Source organism: Alligator mississippiensis, chromosome 7 (genome assembly GCF_030867095.1).
Source record: "Alligator mississippiensis isolate rAllMis1 chromosome 7, rAllMis1, whole genome shotgun sequence".
NCBI classification, from domain to species: domain Eukaryota; kingdom Metazoa; phylum Chordata; order Crocodylia; family Alligatoridae; genus Alligator; species Alligator mississippiensis.
Window position 1 is genome coordinate 42,400,182 of NC_081830.1, and position 27,797 is coordinate 42,427,978.

General features: G+C 43.2%; 1 protein-coding gene and 1 pseudogene across 1 annotated transcript in view; one reads left to right on the forward strand and one right to left on the reverse strand.

The window, feature by feature from the left end:
- GPC1 (glypican 1) overlaps window positions 1–27,797 on the reverse strand; it is a 374,567-nt gene that overhangs the window by 214,714 nt on the left and 132,056 nt on the right. The window lies entirely within an intron of this gene.
- LOC132251984 (5S ribosomal RNA) lies at window positions 21,256–21,374 on the forward strand (annotated as a pseudogene).

Below are 27,797 nucleotides of genomic sequence, written 5' to 3' on the forward strand. Positions count from 1 at the left end.
CACACCACTGATTTTAACTTATCTTGTGCCAGAACCATTTACAACTCCTTATCATCTGATGGCCGTCCAAATAGCCCATACTATCTGAGCTAATGTTCTCATTTCAGATAAAGAAAACCAGTGCCACGGTCTATAACTTTCAATGTCAATGATAAAAAAAGATAAAGATGGCAAAAAAAAAATTAAGTATACAGTCTGTTTAATCACTTGAAGTTGCACAAACTATAAGCACACTTAATAGTAGCATACTTTGACCAATGCAGATAACCTGGCCTGAACAGGTGCTAGCCCCAAACACGTTTATACCAACAGAAGTAAACAACCTAGGTCAGCTATACATTCCATAAACCTGCTCTTCCCACTCCTAACCTTCCTACAGCAGGACTTACTAAGCCATCAAAATACTGTTAACCAAATAAAACAACCTAATCTACTTACAACCGAGAGTTGGGTGCCAACCCAGCATTCATTCCTGACTGTGGCAGGGGGTCAGGCTAGATGATCTGTTCAGGTTCCTTCTGACCCTAGCTACTATGAAACCAGAGCAGCACTGCCTGGTAAGTCCACTACAGTGAAAACTTGACATAAATGAATAAAGAGTGGTAAGACTTTGCTTGTTTTGGTGGGAGGGAGGGGCATAACTGCAATTAGTATCCTTACAACAGAGAACCTCTAATGCAGGGGTGGGCAAAATGCGGCCCGCAGGCCGGATGCAGCCTGCCAAGCCATTCTATCCAGCCCGCGGGACCCCTAAGAAATTTAGAAAACTAATATTAATCTGCCCTGGGCTGCCTGTCATGCGGCCCTCAATGACTTTCCAAAACTCAGTAAGCGTCCCTCTGCCCAAAATAATTGCCCGCCTCTGCTCTAATGGGTACAAAGGCAGTTGAATTACACGGAACGTGTAGTTAAGTCAGGCATCTGGGTTGCAGCAAACCTGCAGGGCAGGGTGAAGAAACTTCTACTCGTCCGTGCTCTACTTGTGAGATACATTATATGAAAACTTCAGTCTCTGAGGCTGTAGGTCCAGCATCAGTCACATGCACTAGAAATGTGGTGCCAATTTCTTTAATCCAAGCCCCTGAGGTAGGAGGCTTTTATAGGGAATATTAACATGACAAACAGAAGTTAGTTAGCAAAGACAAGGATAAGGGCTACTTCCGTGCCTTGGAAAAAAATATTAGAGTAGACAAAACTGAAGTTTCTAAGTATATACATATATATATTTCCCACCCCCCACTGGCAAATCCCCTAAAGAAACATTGCAGAAAATGTCACAGATGTTGACAACACTTTTGACTCTTGTTGAAAAGTTCAGCAGTACAGCAGCTTATGGGCCCACTGCCAATTTTCCTTATTAATAAACTGTTCCAGACCACAGTGATGACACCGTGCTTATTACTGCACAAAGGTTTTGATTCTGCACTTACCAACACAGGTGTGCCCTTACCACTGACCTAACCAGGAATGGTCTGCATGAGATGGCAAAATGGGGTCCAATGAGATATTTTTAAACCATGTTTATAGATCAGTTAAGAGACACTTTATAATTTTCAGGCAAAAATATCTTTTTCACTGCTTTGAGACAGGGATGAAAAAATGAATTGGGGCCACATCCACATATGCCACAAACAGCAAAGGCCCTAAACCTGGCAGGACTAAACACAGTCAATCCTTTGTAGCGCAGAACAGCACTCGCCAGGCTGTCTCTCTGAGGTACTGAAGCTCCTGATGGCTTGCTCTCCGCAGGAGATCCATTACGCAGGGCTTTGTGATAGGGTCTGGGGCATGGCCTTAATTAGCACCCTAAGAATAAATCAATAGTAGAAAAAAAATCCCTCAGTTGAGACTGGAACACTTCCTGGTTTAAATTAAATTAGTCTTCCAGCATCCCAGATACTTTGCTGGGCTGGGCTGGGCTGTGCTTTCTGCTCCAGACAGCAGGGCTGGCCTCTCCCCTCTGCTCCGTAGCCCAAGCAGGGGCAGGGCACGGCCAGACACGTGGCCCCCTGAGGCAAAGGGAGCAGAGAGGGGGTTTACCGGAGGACTGCGGTCTCTGTCAGCCATTTCCTCCTCCCCACTCCAGTGGCAGAGGAGGGAGCATGGCCATAGCTGGCTACAATGACCCCCACCATCCACCTGCCTTGCTAGTGGCTGGGGCTGCAGGGCTGAGCCCAGCCAGCCTGCTTGTGCTGCTGAGGTGGAGGCAGAGGGGCCAGTGTGGGCTGGGCCACTGGGGCCAGGTCCTTCCCAGCAGGCTGCAGCTTGGGCTGGGGATGTAGGGGTCTCCGCACCCAAGCCAGGTGCAGCTGTCATGGAGCCCCAGCCATTTGGGAAGGGTCCCATGGATCTGGCCCAGGGGGGCAGGGCCCTTCCCAGCCCGCTGCTGGCTGTGTGACAGCCCAGCCTGGTAGCACAAGCAACGGCTGGCTGGGGAGCAGGCTTCCCGGGCCAGCTCGAAGGCACCGGTGGGCCCTGAGCCCAGCAGCTGCTTCTGCACCTGCCCCTCTCCCCCCCCATCCTGTTCAGCACCTGGGACTGCAGACGCACAGCCAGCTGCAGGCTGACTGGGACCAGGAGGGGCTGTTCTGTAGGGCTGTACAAAAAGGCTGTGTTTCAGTTCGGTTCAGATTAGGCTGTTTTGGAGGACAGTGATTCGTTTCAGTGTTTCAAATCACTGTCCTGTTTCATTTCGGCTTAATCTGTTTTGAATGGGCTGCAAGCTTCACAGAGCCCTACCCAACCGGGCAGGGCTTGGGGCTGGGAGTTTGGGGCCCCAGTGGGGAGTAGGACAGGGCCGTGGGTGCCTCGTCCGGTGGAGGGCCAGTGCCCTCGTGCAGGTGAGGAGATCCCTGCACGGATCTCTGATCCCCATCATGCTGGGTCATGGGGCAGGGAAGCAACACAGAGCAGCGAGCAAGCCTGCTGGCCCCTGATGCACTACTCAGCTCTGCAAGGAGCAGAGATCCATGCTGGGGGTCTCCTTGCTGCTGCTGCCCGTCCCGCACTGCCAGGCAGTGGCAGCTTGGAGACCCCGGCAGATCTCTGCTTCCTTCAGAGCTGAGCTGCACGGCAGGGCAGCAGCGTACAATTATTTCCCTGCAGGCCCGGCTCCGAGACGCCAAAATTTTCCAAAACATTTCCAAAACATTTTGGATGCCTTGTTTCATTTTGGAGATGCTTCTGAGCCTTCTGCTTCAATTTGGATTCAGTACTTCAGGCACTGAAATGGCCCAAAAACCTCCGAAATGTAATGGCTGCTGAAATTTTGCACAGCCCTACTATTCTGCCCCTCTCACCTCCAGCTGCCACTGCCACAGCCATGCCATGCTATGCCACTCTGGGTGGGAAAGTGGGAAGCTTCAGCTGCATGGCTCCAGCCCCCAGATGCCTTGCAAGACAAAAGGCATCCAGGGACTGCAGCTGGGGTTCCACGTGCTGGGTAGAAGCCACTGAGCCTGGCAGGGCTGTTTTTATCCCCTCACCTCCAGCTGTGGCTTCAGCTTCTGTCACACCGCGCAGCGCCACTCAGGGGAGGGGGAGCTTCCTTCAGCCTGACGGCTTCTATCTGAGCTGGGCTGATACAGCGGGGCTGAAAAAAGCTCCCCCCACCCCAAGCGGCGCTGTGCGGTGCAGCAGCTGGAGGGAAGGAGAGAAAAACAGCCCTACTGGGTCCAGCGGCTTCTGTGCAAAGCATGGAGCTCCAGCTGCAGCTCCCAGATGCCTTCCACCTTCCTCATTCCAAGGCGTCCAGGGGCTGAAGCCACAGCTCTACGTGCTGGACAGAAACCATGGGGCTGAAGCTTCCCACGCCCTCCACCCAGAGCAGCACAGCATGGCATGGCCGCAGGAGCTGGAGGCAAGGGGGGCAAAATAGCTCCCCCAACCCCATGCACCTGCAGCCCTGGGTGCTGCATAGGACAGGGGTGTGCCGGCAGCTGCCAGGCTCAGGGCCTGCTGGCACCTCTGAGTTGGACTGGGAAGCCTGCTTCCCAGCCAGCCCCTGCCTGTGCTGCTGGGCCAGGCCTCACACAGGCACAGTGGGCTGGGAAGGGCTCTGCCCTATGGGCTGGCTCTACGGGGCCCTTCCCAACCAGCTGGGGCTTCATGACGGCCACCCCCAGCTTGGGTGCAGGGAACTGGGAGCACTCTGCCCACATACCCCTGTGGCCCCAGCCTGGGCTGCCCCTCTGCCTCGGCCCTCAGCAACACCCACAGGCCAGCTGGGCTCAGCCCTGCAGCCCCAACTGCAGCCATAGCACCAGCCCTGAGTGGATAGCAGGGCCCTGATGCCAAGCTTTGGCCAGGCCCCCCACCACCCAAGCAAAAGCATGGGGGAAAGCTGGGCAAACCCCAACTGCGGTCCCATGCCCGCCTGGAAACAGGGGAGTTTAATCCCCACCCTCTGCCTCCCTTTGCCTGAGGCACTGCTGTGGCCTGTGTCTGGCCTTGGGGATAAGCCTGGCAAAGGCTGCTTCCCCCTTCCCCCTCCTGGCATACCCTGGCTGGGGTCACCGCAGGCCAGGGTGGGGGTTTAACCCCCCCCCACAATCATATTTAGCCCCTGCCAGGGGCCTGGCCACACCCCCAAGTCAGCTTCTCTCCAGCCTTGCAGCTGCTGCAAAGGGAAGGGAGGGATGCTCTAGTGACCCCTGGCTTCTAGCCTGAGCCACTACAGGCACATGCCTGCATTTCCAGAATTAAACATGAATGTCTGTGCCCTTGCAAATCAGTTCAATTTTTGCAGGTTAGACTAACCTGCAAAGATTGAATCAATTCAGGCTCTGGCTTCTTGAATGTCTGTCCCTAGCCTTAAAACATATGACCAAGGAAGAAAGAGATAATGGTTTAGTGTTACGCTGTTGTCAGTTGCCTTCACTGAATAAGGCAGAAGGCCCTTACACCGAATGTTAGATAAGGCAAGAATTATCTCATCTTTTTACATAATACTTGTGAGGACCTATTCAAGGTTTGTTCTATAATCCATTGTTACCAACCTCTTTCAAAGTCATCCTGAGCATGGCTGTCTCTTACCAGATGTTTTGGTTTGCAGTTCTCAAACAAAGAGTCTTTTATGGGGGATCTTACATTAGATTACAGCAAACTGAAAACTGATCACTATCCTCTTATGTGCAGCTTAACCAGAGGTTTTTGTGCAATACAAATAAACAATCAAATTCAATTACATACATGCTGGTCTTCATAAACCTTGCATATAAGCTCCTAATAAAGAAGGGAAGCAATTAAGGAGGATCCTTCTCTACTTATATTAGCACTAAGCAGTTTAGTTATTAGAAATTGCAAAGCTTTTCATCACTTTTAGTGGCAGTTGATTGGCACTGTCTGGTAAAGAATCAAGAAAGTAAACTACAGGGTAACAAAATGCTGAGATTCCTAAGGTCTTAAAAAGTTAAAGTATTTACCTCTATTTTTCAGAAAAATGTCTTTCAGGGAATAATTTATAATACTTGCTACCAGAAAAGAGATTTCAGTAGAAAAAGAATGGGATCCTGTTCTGTTTCATCTTGTTCAAGCCTCAAAGAGGAGACTGCTGTTGTACTTTGAGATACTTAAGTAGTAATGGCCAACTACAAACAGTTTACAAACAGTGCTGCAAACGCATCGTTCAGTACTGGAGTAGGAAAACCCACTTGACTGAAACAAGAAATCTTACCAAAACAAAATCTTGACTCAAATCTCCAAGTGGACCTCCTCTTGAAGTTACACCAAAGCTTATTAGGAGCACTAGAACTGCCATATCAGAAGAGACCCATGGTCATTTACTAGTGGAAGTTGCAAGAAATATGCATTCATCAATTATACAAGAACTTGACTTTAGCATAAGTTTCTAGAGAAACTAACATCTCACTATAGGAGAGTATGTCTGGATGAAAGTGTGTTTCTAAAACTGGGAGGATGGCAGGTGTGGTTTTTGGTTTTGTTCTTTGTTTCATGTACATTTGTTTTTCCTTATTTTGACCGAAATGAAAATGCTGAACAATTGTGAAATGGTGTTATTTCAATCCTAAATGGAAGCAGAAAATACTAAAAATCTTGTGAAAAAAAGTAAATTTGTGAGACTTCCAGCTCCCCCCAAAAGGTTGATTCAATATTTAGAAAATCTTACTCCTTGAAAGATTACCAGCCTTGGAACTTTTAGAGAATCTATCCATCACTAATATATAGCAACCTTTGCAGAGACGAATAGTGGAAGGGATGCAACTATCTGCCTTATGTCTGGTTGTTAAAAGGGAAATCTGTGTTACGGTTTTCCTTTGCACATTTTAGCCTGGTTGTTTGAACCATCTATGTAGCCGGTTCTATTTATGGTAAGTTATCTATCTGTGAAGCCAAAGATGCATAGCCAGACTGAGATACTCTTTCACCCTTCAAGCTGATCCATGTGAACATGCACTGAGGCCCCTTGCTAGGGCAGAGGGGGACAGTCTGGTCTTGCTTTCAATAATTGAAATTCAATTCATCCGTTCTTGCCATTACTCAGTAGAACTCTACTGATATGCATCAGGTCCTAGTTTGATTCAGAGCATTTAAAACTTGAAGCTTTTCTGGTGAGGTCTGAAAACTATTTTCAGCTACTGCTGGCTGCCCAAAAGTTTAATGAAAATGTAGTCTTTGTTCCTGAGCATCAGGAGCACATGAGCAAGAAATGTTGCCAGTGTCCGTCTTTTAGTAAGATTAGTGCTGAGTTTGTGTGGTATCCTATTTATAACTTTGTCAAACAGCTCACCCAATCATTTCATAGTTAATCACAGTTGTCTGCTCAGCTCTCTTCAGAAAAATGTTTATCAAAAAATGTGTGCCAACATAGTATGAACAAAAGGAAGCAGACCACACACAAAAAAAAAGCTGCCCCCAAAACCAAACAGCACAAACTCACAAGCTATATAGAAATCAGGTCTTGGTAAATTATGTCAGGCATAATTATAGCCTTCATGCTAGTCATGATACTGTATAGTTATAGTTAGTGTTTCCACTGTAAACCCCTATTTTTAGGAGGGGCTTATATCTCAGCTGTAAAGAATTAGTCCATGATGAAACTTGGTAGCCTGCATTTCAGTAAAGTGTTGATCTTCTGTTGGCTTTTAAATGTTCTTTTTTTTTTTTTTTTAATTGTTCAAGGGTAAAGACATTTTTTAAAAAACCCACAAAACTTCAGACTGCATTGTGCTGTTTATTTTCTGAGAGAGTGAGAATGAGTGAGTGTGCACAGATAGGTGACGGAGCCTTAACATGTCAATGCAGGTAAAATGTTCAGTATAGAAGTCACGATTCCAAGTTCTGTTTCCCACACTAGTTATAACTCAACTCTCTTGTGTATTTTTTTCATGGATTGCCACAAATGTTTTAACAGGTATACAGTAATTGGGAACAAACCTTGACTGCAACTCTTATGCCAATGGTGGTTTTACATCTCATGGGATAAAGCTGTTGCTAATTTTCCTTTAATTTTTCCTTAATTGAATTGATTTTTTCTAAGACTTCCAAGGAGAAGGAACTCTGTTGAAGATTTATACTTCCCCACCTACCTCAATCCTCCAGCATGCACTCAGGAAGGGTTGTGACTGCTACAAGAGGCTGGCTGGGGAAGAGGAAAGGTCAGGAGTGAGCCTTACATAGTGTGTTTTATCTTGCAAAATGCCAAATGCACCTGAAAAACCTCAAACTGGAGAAAAGTGTTTTGTAGAAAAAAATCTTTGCTCAAACATGCTTCCCATTTTCCAGGTAGGTCTAACTAGTGCCAACACATCTAACAGATTTGGCTCCCTTGATGGGATCAGGAGCATTTTACCTCTGTACACAGGGGTCACTAGCACTGAAGTTTAGCAGCCTCTGGAGTGTGGCATACCTGCCAAAGTACATCAGCCACAGTGCACAATAAATAAGGTTATGGAAGAAACCGAAGAATAACTCTTCTCCAAGTGAAACTGCAGCAGGAATTAATTTTTGATTTGTCAGACACTGATGCCCAAGTTGGAAAATGCTTACAACTGTGGATCTAAAAACATACAAAAAGAGTATGGAAATGTAATTACTGTAGATAGTCTGGGTATCAAGACTAGGTCTTTTACAAGCGGACTCATTTCACTAGACATTTTAAATTCATATCACCCTCAAAGAGCAGTGCAAAACGTGACACCCGTGTTAACAATGGGCTCTATGTATTGTGTTTGAAGACCACCGATTCTTTCTTGACACAGAAAATGGTGCCACCACTGAACTGCTAAATGTTTTGTAGCATTTTTGTTTTCCTTGGAAATTTCCCATTGAAATTCTAACCAACTGAGATCCTGCTCAACTTTTCAGAGCTTATCAAGGTGATGTAGCTGAAGGAGCTGCCTTGTATTTGTCATAACATTCTGAGATGGAAAAAACTGATAAACTGTTTTGTAATTCCACTATGCTTTAAAGGGTAATAAAACCACCCCTTGTAATGTTATTGATCTGCCATTCTGCTCTCCTGGATTTGTACAAGCAAACCAATATTGAGATTCTATTTTTAGAAAACTGTAATGAAATGAATTTCCTCCACTCCAAAGAAATGAATTGTGGAAAATGTTCTTTTCTCTTCATAGATGGATGCTACACACCACTTTGTGTTGAAAACCAAGCAACACCTAAGGAATTCCTATAGAAAGTACTTGACTGCTTTTCCTCCAACAAAGTATTAGAAAACAAAGTACACGTGGATTTACTTGAGACTACTCATGGGATTAAAATTACTTATATGGGTATTTGGAGGATCTGGGTGTCAGGGGTTTGGATCATGGTTCCCTCACTATGAACTTTAGAAAATATGTTCAAAGAGTAACAGATTGAAAAGGGGCTCCACTGCTCTCAGTAGTGAATGGTTATGATTAGAGAAACTGCTACTTATTGTGTGTATACCTCCTGTTGGCTTGTTTCATCATAAATCAACTCCAAGAAAAGCTCAACAGTTTCAGTAACGTACTACTCCAGAAAGGTACATCCTGACATTTTGGCCACTGGATCTTTTTCACATGTGTCACCAAGAAGTTACAGCTGCAGTTTATATACAAATTGCGTAAAAAAATTGCCTTTGATTAATTGCATTATTTACCTTCTGTTTTTCAAAGAAAACTTTCAGTACTTACTCTGCACCATGTAAAGGCTATAACTACAATCCTGAAAAATACTATATCAGAATCAGCCTTATAAAAGCCCCTAAATAGACTTTATGTGCTAGTTAATAAATAATTTCAAGTTTAAACTATTTATTTGCTATTCCATTACTCATCCCTATATTGAAACACACAAAACTTGCTGTTCCCATTTGACCAAATCTGCAGCATTTCAAAGGAGTTTCTTATGCATCAGATGCTTAAAAAGCAACATTAGGTGACGAGCATCTGCAGCTCCCTGTTTAGTTTCACTGTTTTAAAGGGAGCAGGGAAGCTCCCTTTAAATTGGGATTCCCACTGTTACCATTTTTCTTTTCCCTGTATCCATTGTTTTGTCTTTTCAAGTCCCAAACTGAGGGCCTTACTATAACTTTATCCAAGTCCACAGTCAACTCCACAACAGTCAGAAAGACAGAAATGCTCTTGAAGCAGCATAACTTAGCTTCCAGTGCTGAAGAGATTCACTACAGTAGCTCCACATCTTTGCAGTCTGAACCCTGTTGGCATTAGCAAGAATCTAATATACCAACAAGCATCAATAGCACTAATTGTGTTTTGATTTTAATGTAAGAAAAATGCAGTTCCAGGGTGATTTGCAATTGAACTATATTTTGACTACAAGAATTCTAAATACAGTTTTCAGCATTGCTAACTCCTTGGACATTTTTTCTCCATGGTCCTAACCTCTCCATCTGAGCTGCTAATATAAAAATAAATATCAACGTGGAAACCAATAATGTCATAGCTACAATCACCTGAAGTCTTTTCCCTTTCTGCTGAAGTTAAAGAGCAAAGTAGTAAAATTTATTGGTCATTCAGAAACTAAAGACCTTGCTTATCCATGAAATCGTATAGAAGAGTGAATACCTGTCACACACCCACAAAATCTTCTCCAGTTTCTTGCCTACCACAGTATTCCAGCTGCACCTTCCTTCCTAGGCTAGCAGGGTAGTGAACTCAGTGTACAGAATTTTTCTCTCTGGTCCAGCTAGCTATGCATACCTTAACTTACCCACTTGAATCAACTATTAAAGAGCAGAGACAGACAAGGAGACACTGTACTCAGAATTCCCCATGGTATTGTGTCCCTCTCCATCTCCCCAGGTTCTTCAGCACATCTGTACCTTCAGCTTTAATGCCAGCCTATGCTAAGTCTCCATAAACTTGGGCCCAAACAATCAAAATGGAAATAGAACCATGGAATCATGAGAACAGGATCCATCACACTTAAAATTAGGGAGAACAAAACAGCATGATTATGCCATTAAGGAACGATTCTGTATTTGCAGGGAGAGAGAGACTGGGTGATTCTGTGGTTTTCCTTCCCCTGACTTCTAGGTTGCTAGGCAATCTTGCCCTGAGGTATACCGTTAAAAGTGCACTGAGGTTGCAATCTATGAGACCCCACTTGCATAGCAAAGGACAAGGACAACACATCTGTCATGGGGACAGTTAGTGTAACACATTTTGCCAGCACAAGAGTCACATATGCCTGCAGGGAAAATTAATACTGCAAGAGATGCATCTCTGTGTTTCCCTTTCATGTGCCAGCTAAAATACAAGGCATGGAATTTTATTTGTTTCACCTCAACTATATTTTCCCTCAGTTACAAACCTGGCCCCAAGTCCTGAAAATTTTCTTTGTACAAGGTGGCAAATACTATTTGCAGTAGGGGGATGTCCCCTCTCTCTGCACATGCCTAGCATCATCTTTTCCTCAGCTTCAGGCACCCAACCAACAGCTAATCTCCCCGCCTGACCTTCAGGACTGTCACTGAAATGTGGCCTTTATGCCTTTTTATGGCAGCCCTACCACATTTACTGTGCTAAGCAATTGATACGATTTAATCTAATTTACAAATTCTACATGATCCTGCATGTACCCGGCTAATCAGCTGCAAAACGCGCAGTATTGTTACACAAAAGAAAATGTTCTGTATTAGACTGTCAGCTTGACAATCTTATCTATTCTTCCTTTTCTTCTTCATATCTTCTATTTACTTGCGTCTGAAGCCATTCATTCATCCCATCCCCCTTTTCCTCTTTCATTTCTTCCTTTTACTCAGCTCATTCCCACTCATTTCTTCAGCAGTGCTGACAAAGAAGCCAGTAACACCAGCTTTCTAAAATCCAGTAGGACCAGTAAGTCTAGAATTGGTCTACCAACTGCCTTTAACAATGAATTCAGGTCCACCTTGCTTACTGTGAGTACAGGTGACAAAACCACACTTTTCAGTTTCAGCAGACAGGGGCATAGAGAGTAGTAGGTAGCTGTGTTAGGCTGAAGTCAGGCAGAAGGTGAGGTAGAGGTGGTGCACCTTACCAACTAATTGAATCAGAGATGCAAAGTTTTAGTGAACAACTGCTCATTTCATCAGATGCAACACTAACAGCTATCTGCAGCTGATGAAGTAAGTTGTTCACAAAAGCTTATATCTCTCTGATTCAGTTAGCTTATAAGGTATGCCTCCATCCTGCCTTTCATCTTGAGTGTTAGTTTCCACCTGACAAATCCTTTTTTCACCCCCCTTAAGGAGTCCTACATCTGTCTTGATAAGATATTTATTAGGGTGCACAAATAACAAAAAGCATACTTTGATCAGCAGTTGCCTTAAGCAGATAGAGACGCTGAATTACTGACTTCTAAAGCAACATCTGACGAAGAGAACAAGCGGGAATATCTCATCTCCTCACGGAGGAGCTGCCTTTTAAAATCCTGTTCCTTTTCAACATGATGTGAAGCATTTACTCCAACTTCGGGTTGTTGTTCTCCTGAGGCCTGAACCTGCTCCCACTGAAGTCAATGGTAAAACTCCCACTGACTTCAAAGGAAACAGGATTGGACCCCTGGTGTTTTCAACTCCTTTGTAAAGTGGCTGTATATTTAACAGCAGTTTAGCTAAGTTGGGAAAGGCCTCAATATCTTCCTTTAACCTTTTTCTGAACAGGGAAGGAAGAACTATCTTCATAGTTCATAGACACTAAAACAGCAACGTGTATTAGCGTCAGTGATTAGAACAGTGCCGTTTTACCAAGGGCAGGTAGGCAGGAAGTAAGAGGTTTTAAAAAAAGCTACTGGCTAAACCCAAATTAATTCTGAATAGCCAATCTCAACTCTTCACAAACTCTGTACATTGCTGGAGGCCCAAAACATTAAATCGGCCTATTAAAATTGAAGAAACAAACAGAGATCAATTTCCTTCTTACAGCATAAATGTGTTTTACTTATGCACTATTCCTTTCTAAAAGGCTTTGGATCCCTAATTGATCCCATTTTCAGTATCTAATATCATAGCACAGTCAAGGAAAAAGAAAGCAAATTAACTCATGAGAAAAAGTTTGCATGTTGTTCCTCATAGAACTAGTATGTGGAGATGTGTCAAAAATAAGCCGTAAAACAGAACAATTGAAAATAGTTTGGAGCAGTAAGGGCTCTCAAGTCCTTGTTGAGAGGACAATTTTCAATTTGTACGCTGTTCACATGGTTTATTTCCTCTACTCCATAGTAACACAGCATTTGCCATCAGCCAGTATTCAAAAGGCTTTAAAAAGGGATAGTCTGCAATGCAGCAGGAGCAAAGGGTGCCAGAATGCTGTATGTTGATGTTTTCTAGGAAATCATCATCCCATCCCTTTCTGAATTGTCTATTACTGATGGATCTCTTTTCCTTTTAAAAAAATTACATTTTTAAATACTGTCTTTGGAAAATACTCCCTACCTTGTACACACTAACCTAAGTTCTATAACAGACTATAACAGATATAAACTTATTTCAATTTTATAGCTGATATTAAAACATTGAATCATCCATTACATTCGAGTCAGGATACATATTCTGCACAGTGTTGAAAAAGGAAGCAAGTCAAAGACTTTAACCGGGTAGGAAATTTGTTCATTCCATCTCTATAACCCATCACTACATCCAAGATGGTTTTTTCTTTCAAAATCCTTTACTAGACCCAGAATAGTTTCTCCAACTTCTTCAAGCTATTAGTTTCTCAATTCCCTCAAAACAATTTCTGTGAAAAATGCAGATTGTGACACACAACTGCTTCGTGTTGTGGCTGTTATTGTTCACTAGTTATCGTAGCTCTCAGACTGGCCAACAATAGGCATTACAATATCAAAATGGTGGTCTGGAACGGCAGCATTTTTAATGTTAATATGATGAAAAGAAAATGAAACAGTAAGAAAGAAAGCCAAGTTACAGAAAGAGAAAGGTCAGAAATCCATGGGCATGTTTATGAAGACAAAAAGAAACATAGTGGGAACATCTATATGTGCGTTTTAATGCACTGTAGCCTATTTTACTGTTCATTAAACTGGTGTGTAAAACCCTGCTATTACACTAATGCACAGTAAAATAGGCTACTGCGCATTGTCACCCAAAAACACGCACTTATGCTTTGGCATGTTAGGGCAGCCTAATGCGCATTAATTTAGTACCTCACATTGGAGGTACTAAATTTAAAGTGCATTAGGAAAAATGCATTAATGCACATGTAGACGCGCCCAAATTCCTGAGTGAGTGATTATCAACTAATACTGTACTCCACTAGCATATTTATGGGACGGTTCCTTCTCCAGCTGGGATCTCCTTCCCATTTAGCAGTATGGGAAGGGCCCCATGATCACAATAATAAAATAAAAGATAAGCTCTAGGTCAAGGAGAAATTAATCTGAAGAAGTTTCACGGCCTGTGTTGCACATGAGATGGGTCTAGAAGATTGTCCCTTATGATGTGACAATATCTGAATGATTCCCATGGCATCCATTTCTGGCTCCAAGCTAGACACCCTTGTTTTGTAGCAACCAAGCAGTATGTACCAGCTAAATTGCTAAACAGCTTTTTTTGTCATCAAAGTTTATCCTTCTCTTACCTGCCTTTCCATGCAGTGTCCTACTGAAGTGCCCTGGGTGTCTTTCATTACCTCAACCATTCCTTTCTTTGTCTAGTATATTAACTGTTTGATAAAAGCATGCTAACAATTTGTATCACCTGAATGTTACAACTGAGGTATTTTGTCCACTAGAAAGGAAAAAAAAAGTTTTTGTTGTGAATTTTTGCTCCTCTGAAACACAGCATGGGCATTTCTGTTATTTTTTAAATAAACAACTTCCTTCTAAAATGGCGCTCAGTTCCTCAGAAAAAAGAACATTTATCTGGGTTGCCTTAAGTATTCATGTTGTACTGTATAATAATAGTAGTGATAAAGGACTGCAGTAACAATAACATAAAATTTGGCTTATTGTTTTCTTCTTTGCGGAGTCAATAACTTATTCGCACTCCTGGAACCACTGTTTTAATTATTTCAAAAATTGTTTTGTGAATATCAGTATTGGAAGAAACAATTTGGTTTTGTATTACCAACTCTCCTTTTTTCATGGTTGTGGGAAGGAAGAATTGAAATCTCTTTCTATGCCTCCCTGCCACCATGCATAAAGGAACTGAGCACCTCACAACCTTTACTGTGTCTTTCTTCACAGCAGCCAGTGAGGCAGGGAAGTGTGTTCTCCTTATTTTACAGACAGGAAGCTACAGCACAAACATGCCAAGTGACAGTTGCCCAAAGTCACTCTGAAATTCTTTGGCCGAGTGTGGAATAGAATCCAGGTCCCGCGAGTCCCATATTGATACTAAGTATCACACACAGCCCTCCCCGAAGTAAACAGCAGGGGAATTGTGACACAAGGGTCGTTTCAACCATGTCTGGGGTGCATGTGTCATTCACGTGCACAGAAGGTTTATGTGTGTCCTTATAGCCAGATACCAAAAGGGTAAGGGTTAAGGAGGACTTACCCCATAAAGAAGGGTGACACACACACACACACACACACACTCTCTCTCTCTCTCTCTCTCTCTCGCTCCTTCCCATAGCTTTGAGTAGTTTCAGCTCACTCTCTTGCGCTCTTCAACCCAGCTAAGTTACTTTAGAATCTAATCAGAAATGAGCACAGTTGTTTTTACACACCAGACCAGCATCTCATTAAATAGAGAGAGTAGGTGCAGAGAAAGCTTAGAAGACCAAGTTGTGTACAGCTCAATGTGTCAGGTGTATACGGCAATCTGAGAAAAGCAGCGAGTCCTTTTATAAATCAGGATAAAAACAGAACTTCACCCAGGAAAGGGGGTATTAATGATAAACCTACATATATAACCACTGACTAATTATTTTTAAGCAAAGTACATATGAGCCATAGCAACTTCTGTCCTTGCAAGTATTAGACATTATAGACCTTTTAAAAGTGGTCTTGCCAATAGGCCATTAGTTAGATAAGAAACAACCCAACTACACTCTGGGACATAATTGTTTCAGGATTTACCCATCAAAAATACACACTGTCTGGCTGGCTGAGGCTTGAAGATAGCATCTTTTTAATCACCCATGCTTTAGCCCTTCAGATGCCACTTAACAGCTCTATTCAAACCCAGAGAGTACAGTCTGGGGCTGTCCATCATTCCCACTTGCAATCATTACTTGTTTTCTACTTGGTAAAGAGAGATTGTCAGCGAGACTGTATTTTCTTCCTTTCCCCTACCTCAACAAAATAAGATGCAGGGAAGCAATTACAAGCCCTTAGTCTGTGATTCCTAGTGACCTGTCCAAGGTTTTTCATTTGGTTCATCTTTTACTACAAACCCACAAGCTGCTACATTAAATTGGGCCTTGTGTCAGCATCACTCACTGGTCAATGCATTACATGCCCCCATCTGTGTCTCAGACATAATGAAGACAGCTCTATAGTTTTCAGGTCAAAACATAGACAACCCTGCTTTTAAGTCCTGGAGATCCCTGGTTCAACCCCTGGCATATGATGAAATGGGGATTCAGCCAGGATTTGAAGCCAGGCCTATTATATTCATATGATGTCCATACTATGACCAGAGAATAACTGGACCTGGGTAAATTGGAGAAAGGGAGACAGACAATCTTGCCATTCCCTAGAGTCTCTAAAAGCATGATAGCCACAACCAGGATGAAGACGATAGGTGATTAAACTGAAGCATACTTCCAATAGTGCTAGGCTCCCTTGGAGGACAATTGAAGCTCAGCGTCCCATTACCAGGCATGATGAACCAAATTATCAGGGGTCTATAGAAAATGTAATCAGATGGCTGGAGAGAAGACAAGGATAGGAGCAACCTGTTTGTACACATGCGTGCATGCACGCGTGTGTGTGTGCATGTACAAGTTTGCTGGCTTGTTTCCACCCAAGAATCTGCATAAATGTCATATAATCTATGGAACAGTTTATAAACAATGCAGAATTGAGCTCAAACTTTACAGGGTCCTGAACTGAAAAGATTGGATCAAGAGAAAAGTAAATTATATTATTCCTTTCACTGTCTGTCTAACTTGCCTGCATCTCCTATGGGAAAGATGGAAAGGCACCATTTGATATATTGGTGCCATATTGGATGGCACTGATAAAAGGAAAATTAACATTATTGGCTATTGACTATTTTTGGCTGGTGTAGCTGAAAATGTACCAATAAATGTAATATGCCTTCTGGCTGGGGGCCCCTGGACACCACATGCATCTGCACACATGCATGCAGCCAGAAATTTAGCTGAGCAGCGTGGGGAGTAGTGCCCTGCAGGTAAATCTGTGGAGGGGAAGGGGCATGGAGCAGGCAGATCAGGGCCCCATTGTGAGGGGGGGAGTGGGGCAGAGGCAGGGTCAGGGGCTGGGTGGTGAATGGGACCCTGGGGCCAGGGTGGGGAGTGGGACAGAGTCGCAGGCAGCTTGTCCAGGGGATCAGTGTCCTGGTGCTTAAAAATGGCAGCAGGGCCATTCTATGAGCTTGAATTCAAGTGCTGCTGCCACCATTTTTAAGCACTGGGATTCTTTTACCTGGAGCCAAACCGAGCGGGACAGCAGATGCAGGCTGCCCACTGTGAGCTCTTCACCCTGCTGCCTTTGCATTGGGAGCTGCACGCTGGCCGTGCTGCATCCATTGCCCATCTGGCAGCAATGGCAGTGGTGAGCTGTGCCTCCCACTGCTGGATGGGTAGGGGACATGGCACGGCTAGCGCATGGCTCCCAGGGCAAAGAGCCCTGAGCCCACAACAGGCAGCCTGCCTCTGCCGTCACCTCACTTGGCTCTGGTTAAAAGTGTCCTAGAGCTTAAAAATGGTGGCAGCGGCACTTGAACTAAGCTCATTTGATGTTCAAGCACCCCCACCACCATTATTAGATACTGGGATGCTGATCTTCTGGACGAGCCGCCCACGGCTCCATCCTGCTCCCTGCTCTGACCCCGGAGCCCCATTCACTGCCCTGCCCCTGCCCCAGCCCCACTCACTCCCTCACTATGGGGGCCTTGATCTGCACCCCACATTCCCCTTTCTTTCCACAGACTTACCTGCAGGGCGCTGCTCTCCATGCTGCCCACCTGCATTCCTGTAAATTGGTTATCGGATCGGTATCAGCCAATATGACTGGTGAATAATCAGCTATTGGTATCAGCCAAGAAAATCTTTATCGGTGCACCCCTACTGTTAGACCCTAGCTAACATTAACTCTCTCAGCTAGCGACTACAGTGCATATTCTGGCTTCCAGTTCTCGTTCAGTTGCAATTTGAGTTGGTTGGGATCTGTCAGAACCCTCCCATGGAACATGAATATACTTTGATTCTAGGAACATTAGAAACAATTCCCCCTTTCAACAATGTGGAAGAGGCAATATCAGCTAAGATTTTTGTGCCTAATCCTTAAGCGTATGTATTGGGAGACATGATAGGTTATTCTGAAAGGAGATTTATTTATCCCCTTTATTTAACATAGCTGAGCCTGTTTACCTTGCAGGCATATTCATGCTGCTTCAACATTTTCAGGAATGGCTTGGAACTTTGGGTATTCAACCTGAGGTATTGTTGAGGGGCAACATTTTCAGAAAGGACAGATTGATGGCTAACCTTCTGATAAGTAGTTCCCTCAAACTAGACAAACAAAATTATAGGCAGAAAAAAATCACTAATCACATTTGAAAAATCTGCATTTTTTTTTGAGCGTAATAAGGAAAAGGGTGGGGATTTTAGTCACAAGGACAATAACCTTTTAGCATCATTTAGTGTTTCGTTGTTAGACTATTCATTATAGTTGTTTTTAAATGTTTCCAGTGCTTAGAGAGAGGTTGAATCATACTGGGAAAAAAAGTCATAATAGACTAAAAAATCTTCATATAAGATACCAGAATCATAGCGCTGGTAAGTGGTGCTACAAGCTGATGATCTCTGAGGTTCACTTCCTGAGTATCTCAGATTTTTCAAGCTAATACTAAACTATCTGCCATGTTAAGGACCTATGTAGGGTCTTTTTTAAGTAAAATACATTTTTGGGGGTAAACGCAATATCTTTTATCAGAGCAATTAAAATAGTTGGAAAAATTGTTCTCTGCCAGCTTTCGGGCACAAACACCCAACACACTATAACCAATACCCTCCAAAACATGGATTTAGTAAAGCATCTTTATAGAGATGAACTAACCTTTGGAAAGTCTGCAGTCAAACATTAAACCAACAGGGGTTAGTCTTTTTGGCAGGAGTACCACAAAGCCCCTCTTATCCCCTTCTTCTGCCCAATCCGCTGACCTGCTTTCTGCTTCCTGCTCCATCTGCTGCTGTTCTCCCTGTGCCCTCCCTGATCTTCCATGTACCGTGCATAGAGACTGCCCATACCACTTGCGGCATGTGTGCCACAGGTTGTCCACTCTTGCATTATCCTCTCTATCCCAGCATAAGTAAGATGCCAAACTAAGGACCTATTGGTAGGGGTTTGGGAAAGGAGACATAAAATGAAATCTGAAGACAGTCATTGTTTAACAGAGCCTATCAGGACCACCATTTCTGATATGTGAAACGTCTACTTCGGGAAGACCTGGAGCAATAAAGAGCAGTGCCTTGCTACATATTGCAAGAGTCATTTTCAACCTGGCCAAGGCAGGTCTTCTGCCAGCTTCCTGGGTGCATTAGTTTTCTTTGGATCACGTGAAATGTCAGCAGCAGCGTGTAGCCTAATGAGGACAGAATAGTGACAGCCCAGACTTTAGAAAAAGACGACAAGACGTACTACCTAGCATCTACAGTAAATCTGACCATCTTGAGAGGCACAGTTACAACACGGCCATCTTCAGGCAAAGGTAAAAAGCAACTACTGGCTGTGCAGATGAGACTGAAACAGGTTTTCACCATCTTCCTAAACCACTACCATTACCCAGCATACTCCACAGTTTAGTCCTCCAACAGAGTGGGATTTGCAAAGAAGACACAATAACTGATTTAGTGCATTCAAAATGTCTCTAGCCTCTAGCTGGTAGGAATGACATACCTCTGAGTGAGCAAGGGTATCATTTTCTGTACTTATCCGAACAGCAGATGCTGTTCCAACGTGGGAGAAAAATCACAACGTGAAGCCTCTTTGAAAACACTGGGGAACTAACATGTATGTTAATATCTGTTTGTAGGCTGGTAAATGATGCTGCTGTAATTCACTTGCATTGTTTGTACCCAGCTGAACAGATAAGTTTGCTCTTGGGTAAGGAACACGCAGCGCAACAAACCGGAGGATCAAAATAAACTGTCGCCCACCAACCATACACAAATCTAGCCAGCCAAAAGAGCTATTTTTCTCATTTCTTTTTACCTCTGTGCTCATTGTAACCCACAGTTGTATCTCCATCGCATTTGGATGTGTTTTTAAACTTTCCCCAAACAACTGCTAGGTGCCTGCAGTGCATCTTGCTGTCCTTTTATCTGTTCCTCAGCTGACAGTGTGGGAGACGAGTGAGTAATCAGTGCTCTGAGTCATAGCATGCCATGTTCCAATAGTAACACTGCATTTGATCTCCTCCTGACAACCGAGTGGCTGACAGCTTTGTCTTTCTTTGCCATGCTATCACTGGTGTGTAACTGGGAGTGGAAGGTGGAGGTAGAGAGAAACATGGTCTAGCGAATACTAGTGTCCAGAGAATTGGAAGCCCCTTTCAGATGTGCAGCAGTTCACAAAAACAAATGGAATACAAGCAGCAGACTGTCAGTTTTGCACAGCATACATCTGGGAAGTTCGCTCTTTATGTTCAAAATACATCCAAGATCTTTACTCTGCAAGAGGGCTAGTGTTCAAACAGGGCTGGACACATTCATTGGGCAAACCAGGCAGCCGCCCAGCGCCTAAACGGAAAGGGGACCAAAAATGGTAATTTTTTTCCCATTGTCCAACTATCATTATCTCTGGTGAAGGGGGGCCCAATACTAAAAGTTCGCCCAGGACTGCCAGGAGTCTTAGTATGTCACTATGTTGAAACCTACTCAGAAACTTCCCCTGGTACAGAACTCAGCTTCCTATTTCTTGCATGTTCTTTCAAGTGAACATGCTATTTCTCTGCTGAGGCTTCCAGCTTATCTTCTGTGCCAGTCAGTGTATTCCTTAAGAGTTATCTCTATTTACTTTACTACTTTAAGAACACAAAATATATTATGTATAACAGTGGTCTCCAATCTTTTAAAGTAGGAGATCACCTTTGGCGTTTAAAACAACCCAAGATCTACCATGCACCGCTGCCACCCCACTTCCCCCCGCCCACCAGGTAAGTATGTGAGGAGGGAAGGCAGGGTGGGGAGGCAGATTGAGAAAAAATTATTTGGGGACGTGCCTCTCCAGCAGGTAAGTCCCACCCAGCCAGGGCTCCACTCAATTTACCCTTGCTCCTGCCTCTGCAGCACTGTCCCTCACCACAGGGGCCTTGATCTAGCCCCCATTCCTTCCCTCCTCCACAGACTGACATGCAGCGCTGGGATGCACACGTGCATGCACATGGGCATTCAGTCCCCCACCCCAGCCTCAGGTTGACTCCAAGAGGCTCTGAGATCTACCATAAGAGGCTCTGAGATCTACCAATGAATCAAGATTCATTGGTTGGTGACCACTGATGTATAAATTAATTAGCACATAAAACCAAATGTTTGGTATATTTATGAAAATTAAAAGCATAAATGCTGTATTATTTTAATAAAACTAAGCTATTTAAAATAATTATTTGCTATTATTGTTACAGATAGAGTTCCAAACTTCTGCACCCTAAGGTATTTAACTTATGGCCATACCACCCTGAACATGCCTGATCTTGTCTGATCTCAGAAGCTAAGCAGGGTTGGGCCTGGTTAGTATTTGGACAGGAAACTGCCCAGGAATACCCAGTGCTGTAGGATTTCCTGCCCAGAGCAGGGGGGTTGGACTTCATGATCTTTCAAGGTCCCTTCCAACCCTTAATTTCTATGATTAAGCATATCTTAGTTTTTGCCAGTTCATGAGAACTAGGAAAAAAATACAAGTTGAAAATAGAAACTATCAACATTGTAGTAAACAAAAGGAAGTTTTTATTATCTGGACTTAGAAAGTCTCTTCCAAAACAGTCAGCGCTTTCCAGAAACAGAAGAAACTCAAGTTTTTAGAAAAAGAGCTCAGAAAAAAACACCCCTCTAAGGCTGGAGACAAAATTTGGCACATAAAACCAATGTGTCATTTAAACAATCAGCTATATCCTTGAAACTATTAGTTTCTTTGTCTAAACAAAGACATGCTCAGTTTCTAAAATATCTTCTGATTCTGAATCTGAACCTTCATTTTTATCTTCATGGACTTCAGAAAACTGAAGGTTTGCATGGATTGAAACAAGCTTCTCTACTCTTTCACAGGTTAGTTTACTTCTTGATTTGGCATGTATAGTTCTAAACATAGACCAGTTTTTTTTACATGCTGCAGAAGATGGAGGAATCTGAATAAAGTGAGAAGCAAGTAGGGTCAGAGTCTGTGAGGGAGGGACACCGGCAGTGCTGGGGGGGCAAGGGGCTGCAGGTCAGGAGTGAGAGGCACTGGCAGGGCTGGGGAGGGGGGCTGCGCGTCAGGAGTGAGGGGCACCAGCAGGGCTTGGGGGGGCAGGGGGCTGCGGGGGGTAGGGGGCTCTGGGTCAGGAGGGGCACCAGCAGGCCTGAGGACATGGCAGGAGAGGACTGTGGCTTGGGAGTGAGGGGCACTGGAATGGGCAGGACCAGAGGACCAGCATATCACTGCCCCCCACAATCATATATCCCCCTGACCCCACCATGCGACTGGAGATCTCTTTTTTGGAACCGGAAATATGGTAACCCTAGGTAAGGAATGTCTGACAAAAGCGCACCATGGGATTCAGATGCAGTGACTGCTGAAGGAATTGGCTTTAGAATTTTCAGAGAGTTCTGCAGCTGGACCCAGAAGACATCCTCAGCAAGCACAATTTCAGACTACTTTAAGATCTTCAGTTATCACTGTTTCTTGAAAAGCGTCTTTGTTTCTTAGTAAACTTTCAAATGAGATCTTCACCCTGCCCCACCTAATTTTACTACAAAGTTTGTCACCATTTTTTTCTTCCTGCTTCTTCTTAAAGATTGCAGTTACAATATGAGTAGATTTTACATATTTTATAACTTCTTTTGCTCTATTATAGATTTTTTGCAGTGTGTCCAACTTTATGAAATCATTAAGAAGCAAGTTTAGGCCATGGGAAGCACATCCTATTGCAGTAATATGTGGATATTTGTCCATTATGATCTCCCATGCTGCTTTCATATTACTTGCGCTGTCAGTCAGCAAGGCAAATACTTTACCACTCCCAATCTTCTGTAGGACTTCACCTATTTTACTACTTATATACTTTGCTGTATGTGCATTCTCCTGTTTCAATGCTTTTATGAAAAACTGGTTGAGGTAGTGCTATCGCAAAGTTTGATTCCTTCTCCCCCTACATTTGTCCACCCATCAGTAAGTACTACACTACAGAGTGCTTTGTTGATTTTTTTGTCCACAGATTGCATTACACATTCATATTCTGACTCTAGAAGAGGCTTGCTCAAAGACTGTCGGCTGGGCAAATGACACAGTGGTCTTAATAATTTAAATGCTGCCTGCCAATGTGCATTTTCAGTGATTGATAATGGCATCCCAGAAGCATATATTGCTCTTGCAAGAGCTTGGTCAATTTTTTCTTGCTCTTCAGGTGTCATCTTGTCTAGAAATGAAGTTATTGGGAATCTTTTGGACACAGTTGGGTGAGATATCTGTTTACCTGATGATGTTGACTGGGCAAGACTTTGTGATGCTGATGTTACAGAAGAAGCAGGAGGACTTCTAGATCGAGAACGTTTTCTAAGTCTACTTCCATTATCATCATGATCTACCTCACTCACAAGCATGAAGGGTTGTTTTTTAGTATCGGCAGGACACTTCATACATGCAAGGATGTGTTTGGTCATCCTGGCAACATTTGGAAATGCATATTTAATTTGACAGTATTTGCAAAACAGAGGCTTTTTTCAGAATGGCTTGCAGTTGCAGTGTAGAAATGCTTCTATACGTTAGGAGATGGTTGCACCATGTTACTGAGGGGAAAAAAAAGAAATAAGTAATTTAATAGCTAGGTTACATATATAAACACTAAGCTACGGCATGCAAAAAAATTTAGTAATTGATGGAGGGGAACACTCCTCAGTAAAGTAACTGTGAACCACCCCTTCCCTCACACCTCACCTCACTGCTAAAGGTAAGAGTAGTGTGTGATTTGCTCGGCAAGTTTCAGATTGGTAGGAACTACATTATGAATTACATAAAATATGAAAATATACTAACTGAAAATATAGTTTAATATGCAGAACTCAAAGAAATTGAAACTCTCACCTTTCAATAAACAAGAAGTCTATTTTCAGTTCCTTTATGTTGCTAGATGCAGTTTGGTAGGTACTTCTGTGTATTTCAGGGTCCAGGAGGAGGCAGGTTCCAGTCCACCACCAAAATCTTTAGGTTTTTTTTTTCCTTTGAGGCTTTGCTACGCACAGCAGGACTTCAGCAGTCTCTTCACACAAGCAAGAAGGGCAATAAGCTGCTTGTTTCCCTATAGCAGGGAGCTGCTAGTGTCCATTCCCAGTCCTCTGAGGGGAGAGGTGACCAGGCTGAGGGGCCTCGTCAAGACTCAGGAAGAGGACATATTATTCTATCTCCACCAAACTCTAGATCAAAGGTCACCAGAGGAAGGAAGGATGCAGGCAGTGCAGAAATACACAAGCAAAGGCTACCCTGGATCCTTCCTTTCTCCTGTGCAGACGGCAGCACCCTCTGGGGGAAGAAATGCATCTTGGATCTGAGGGTTGTATTATGTCTACCATATACAAGAATTGTAATGATCTAATATTGGAGACTGTCTTACATAAAACATCTTCATATTATATAGTTATTAGAAATCATTTTGAGGGAGTAAAGGGCAGCTGTAATAAGCAATATTTGAAACTCTTGTCTTAAAAAGCATTTCATTCATCACTCTAAAAGAAAATATTTCATAAGAGTTTTCCCCCAAATTTCCAATTTTTCCATTAAAAAAAGGAAAAAAAAGTCCTTGGAAAAAACCAGAAAAAAACCCAGTTTTTATCCCTGAATGTTCCCATTTTTTTCCCAGGCCTTCACATCTCTAGTTAAGCGATTGGTTAATGTCTTCATACGTATAGTTCACGCACTTAGTGCAATTAATTATAACATTTATTTAAAATGAAACACAAGGTAACTAGTTGGTGACAAGCACATTATAACTTGGTGTGCTTAAAAAGTAACAACAGCATTACTCAGAGTCCAGGTAAAGCGCTGTTTTTTTTTAAAACGTTGTTCAGATCATGTACCATTAGCAACCAAACACCAAAAGCAATCAAGAAGGATTCCAGAATGTTTTCCATTCAGGAAGGTATATGATAAGAAACTAAACAGATAACTTCCTTTTTGTTATTTAGGGTTATCTTTAGGAAGGTTTGTGGTACAGTGCATGCACTAAAGATGCTCTATAATTATATGATACGTTTTGTGGAAAGCAGCCGAATACCCTTAAAACCCTTTCCTTATGGCCTTGTATTCAAGCAACAAAGCGTGCTGGAATTTGAATAGTTGATCTAATATTTTTGCAGCTTCAAACAGGCAGAAGCTATAGGTAGAAGTATCAGAAAAGATTTTAGGCTCAGATAATTAGCTGGTGTAAATCACTGTTGGTCTCCTGATGACAAAGGAGTGAACTACCATGAACTACTAAAACAATTCCCAAACTTTTTCCTTTCCAGCCTCTCACATTCCAGAGCTAACTGCAAAAAAATGAAAGTTCTCCTAGGTTTGCTTGTTTACATGACAGCTACAAAGGCAACTTTTGGTGGATTGTATTATTCTTAGTATTCAGTTACCTGCCTGCTGAAATCTTATCAAAATTATGAGCCATCTCAGGGCTTCTATAGAAGCTTTAGAGAGGCTGAAAATCACACATGCCATATGTTTCCAAAATTTTCTTTTTGCCAGTACCTCTTTTCACTCAACTATTTGCAGGATGACATGCTCCTAAGATAGCTTGGCAGTTCACGTCTAACTATGTGGAATGGAGCCTAAGAATAACTGTTCAAACACTGAAGGAACCTTTAAAAATACACTTTTAATCCATATTAGTGGCAAATAAAGAAGTTCAAGAACTATGCTCTTGATCTCCCTTTTTAGCCACCCTTCATTTGACCTCCCTTTATTTTTTTCATAGATTTTCATAGACATTAGGGCTGGAAGGGACCTCGGAAGATCATTGAGTCCAGCCCCCTGCCCAAAGGGCAGGAAGTCAGCTGGGGTCACAGGATCCCAGCAAGATAAGCAACCAGTTTGCTGTTGAAGGTGTTCAATGTAGGCACTTGAACCACCTCCGGTGGCAGGCTGTTCCAGACCTTGGGGGCTCGGACAGTAAAGAAATTCTTCCTTATGTCCAGCCTGAAACGGTCTTGTAGTAGTTTATGACCATTCGACCTAGTCGTCATCCCTTGGGGCTCTCTGGTGAACAAACGTTCCCCCAGATACTGGTGGTCACCCCTGATAAACTTATAGGTGGCCATCAGATCACCCCTGAGCCTGCGCTTTTCCAGGCTAAAGAGCCCCAGGGCTCTCAGCCTGTCATCGTAGGGTCTGCTTCCCTGACCTCTGATCATGCACGTGGCTCTTCTCTGGACTCTCTCAAGCTTCTCCACATCCTTTTTGAATTGTGGAGCCCAAAACTGGACGCAGTACGCCAGCTGTGGCCTCACTAAGGCCGAGTACAAGGGGAGAATGACATCCCGGGATTTGCTTGAGAAGCATCTATGGATGCAAGCCAGCGTTTTGGTTGCTTTACTAGCCGCAGCATCTCATTGCAGGCTCATGTTATCTCCTCACCCACCCTTCACCAGCCATCTCACAGCCCCCAATTCAGTAAAAAAAACACACAGTAAACCTGTGTGGTCTTCATGGTTCACCCAAATCATTCATATGGCAGTAAACGTAGGAGCACCCCTATGGAATTCCCAGATCCTAAAAGGCCGTAGCACTACAAAAGCTGTCATTTGCAGCATCTGATTCCGAAGCTTTTTTTCTTAGAATAGAACTCACTTTACTGAGCACACATCTCACCATCATGTTCTTTACCAGCTGTTTTACTTAAAAAATGAGACTGTAAAAATGTCTTTGTGAAATCCTGCGTTTATTGCGTCTTAGTGATTTCTGCATCAGGTATGTTCAGCAGAGGCGTAGCAAGACAGCTCTGCACCTGGGGCAGCCACCAATGCATGGGGCAGCGTGGGCTGTCATGCCAATTACTGTGGCGTGATCAGCTATTTTTGTGTTCCTGTCTCCTTAGTTACACTGTCTACTTAGTTACTGACACTTTATTAATAGGTAACTAGGTGCCAAGCCTAATTCTCTTCATTAATTCCTTTTTTATTTTTACATTCTGCATCAACGATTGCCTTGAGAAGTTCCTTCCAAAATAAGGGAGCTGTTTGCTAAATCAGAATCAGGTGATTTCTTTTTGTTACCGACCCTTGCACACTCAGCATGGGTTTAGAGAAGTACTTCAATCCTCAGTTATAGCGCTGCCTCTAACTTTCAGGGAGCACAGGTGAAACTAACTGTGATATGGTAAACAACTCATTTGATGGAGTACACAAGGAAAAGAAAAGCTCCCTCATTTGCACAGTCACTTTTCAGAGGAGAACCAGACTTCAGACTTGACATTCTCACTGGAGTGTTCGTTACTTATCATTTTGGTTAAAATTAGTTATGTTGCAATATATGGGGCTTTCTATCAAATCTAAATGTATTTCGGTGATCACTGAATGACTTCTGGGAGTGTCATTTCCCACTCATGCAGGATCCTGGCTTTGTCTTTGTTAAGCAACTTGTACAAATAATGGAGCTAGCACAATGCATCTACAGTTTTCCTTGAGATAATCCTTGTCAAATAAAATCATGACCCCAATGATAAGAAAGACTTACTTTGGGACACCAAAGTAGTCTTGTAGCAGAAGTTGAGACTTCTCAGAAGGAAAAATGTGTCAACATTAAATTCTTCCACATGATCCATATATCCCGCTGTTTTCCTTTCAATCAGCACTCATGGCAACTCAGATGAAGACAAGAGAACATCCTACATATTACAGTCTTCAAACTCTTAATCTTGTGGTGTACTCTTGTTATACTTTTTTCATTGTTAATGTATCATTCTTATTTTAATGCAGCCAGTAGCATTCAAAAACTTCATGAGCTACTAACATCCTGGAGGTAAC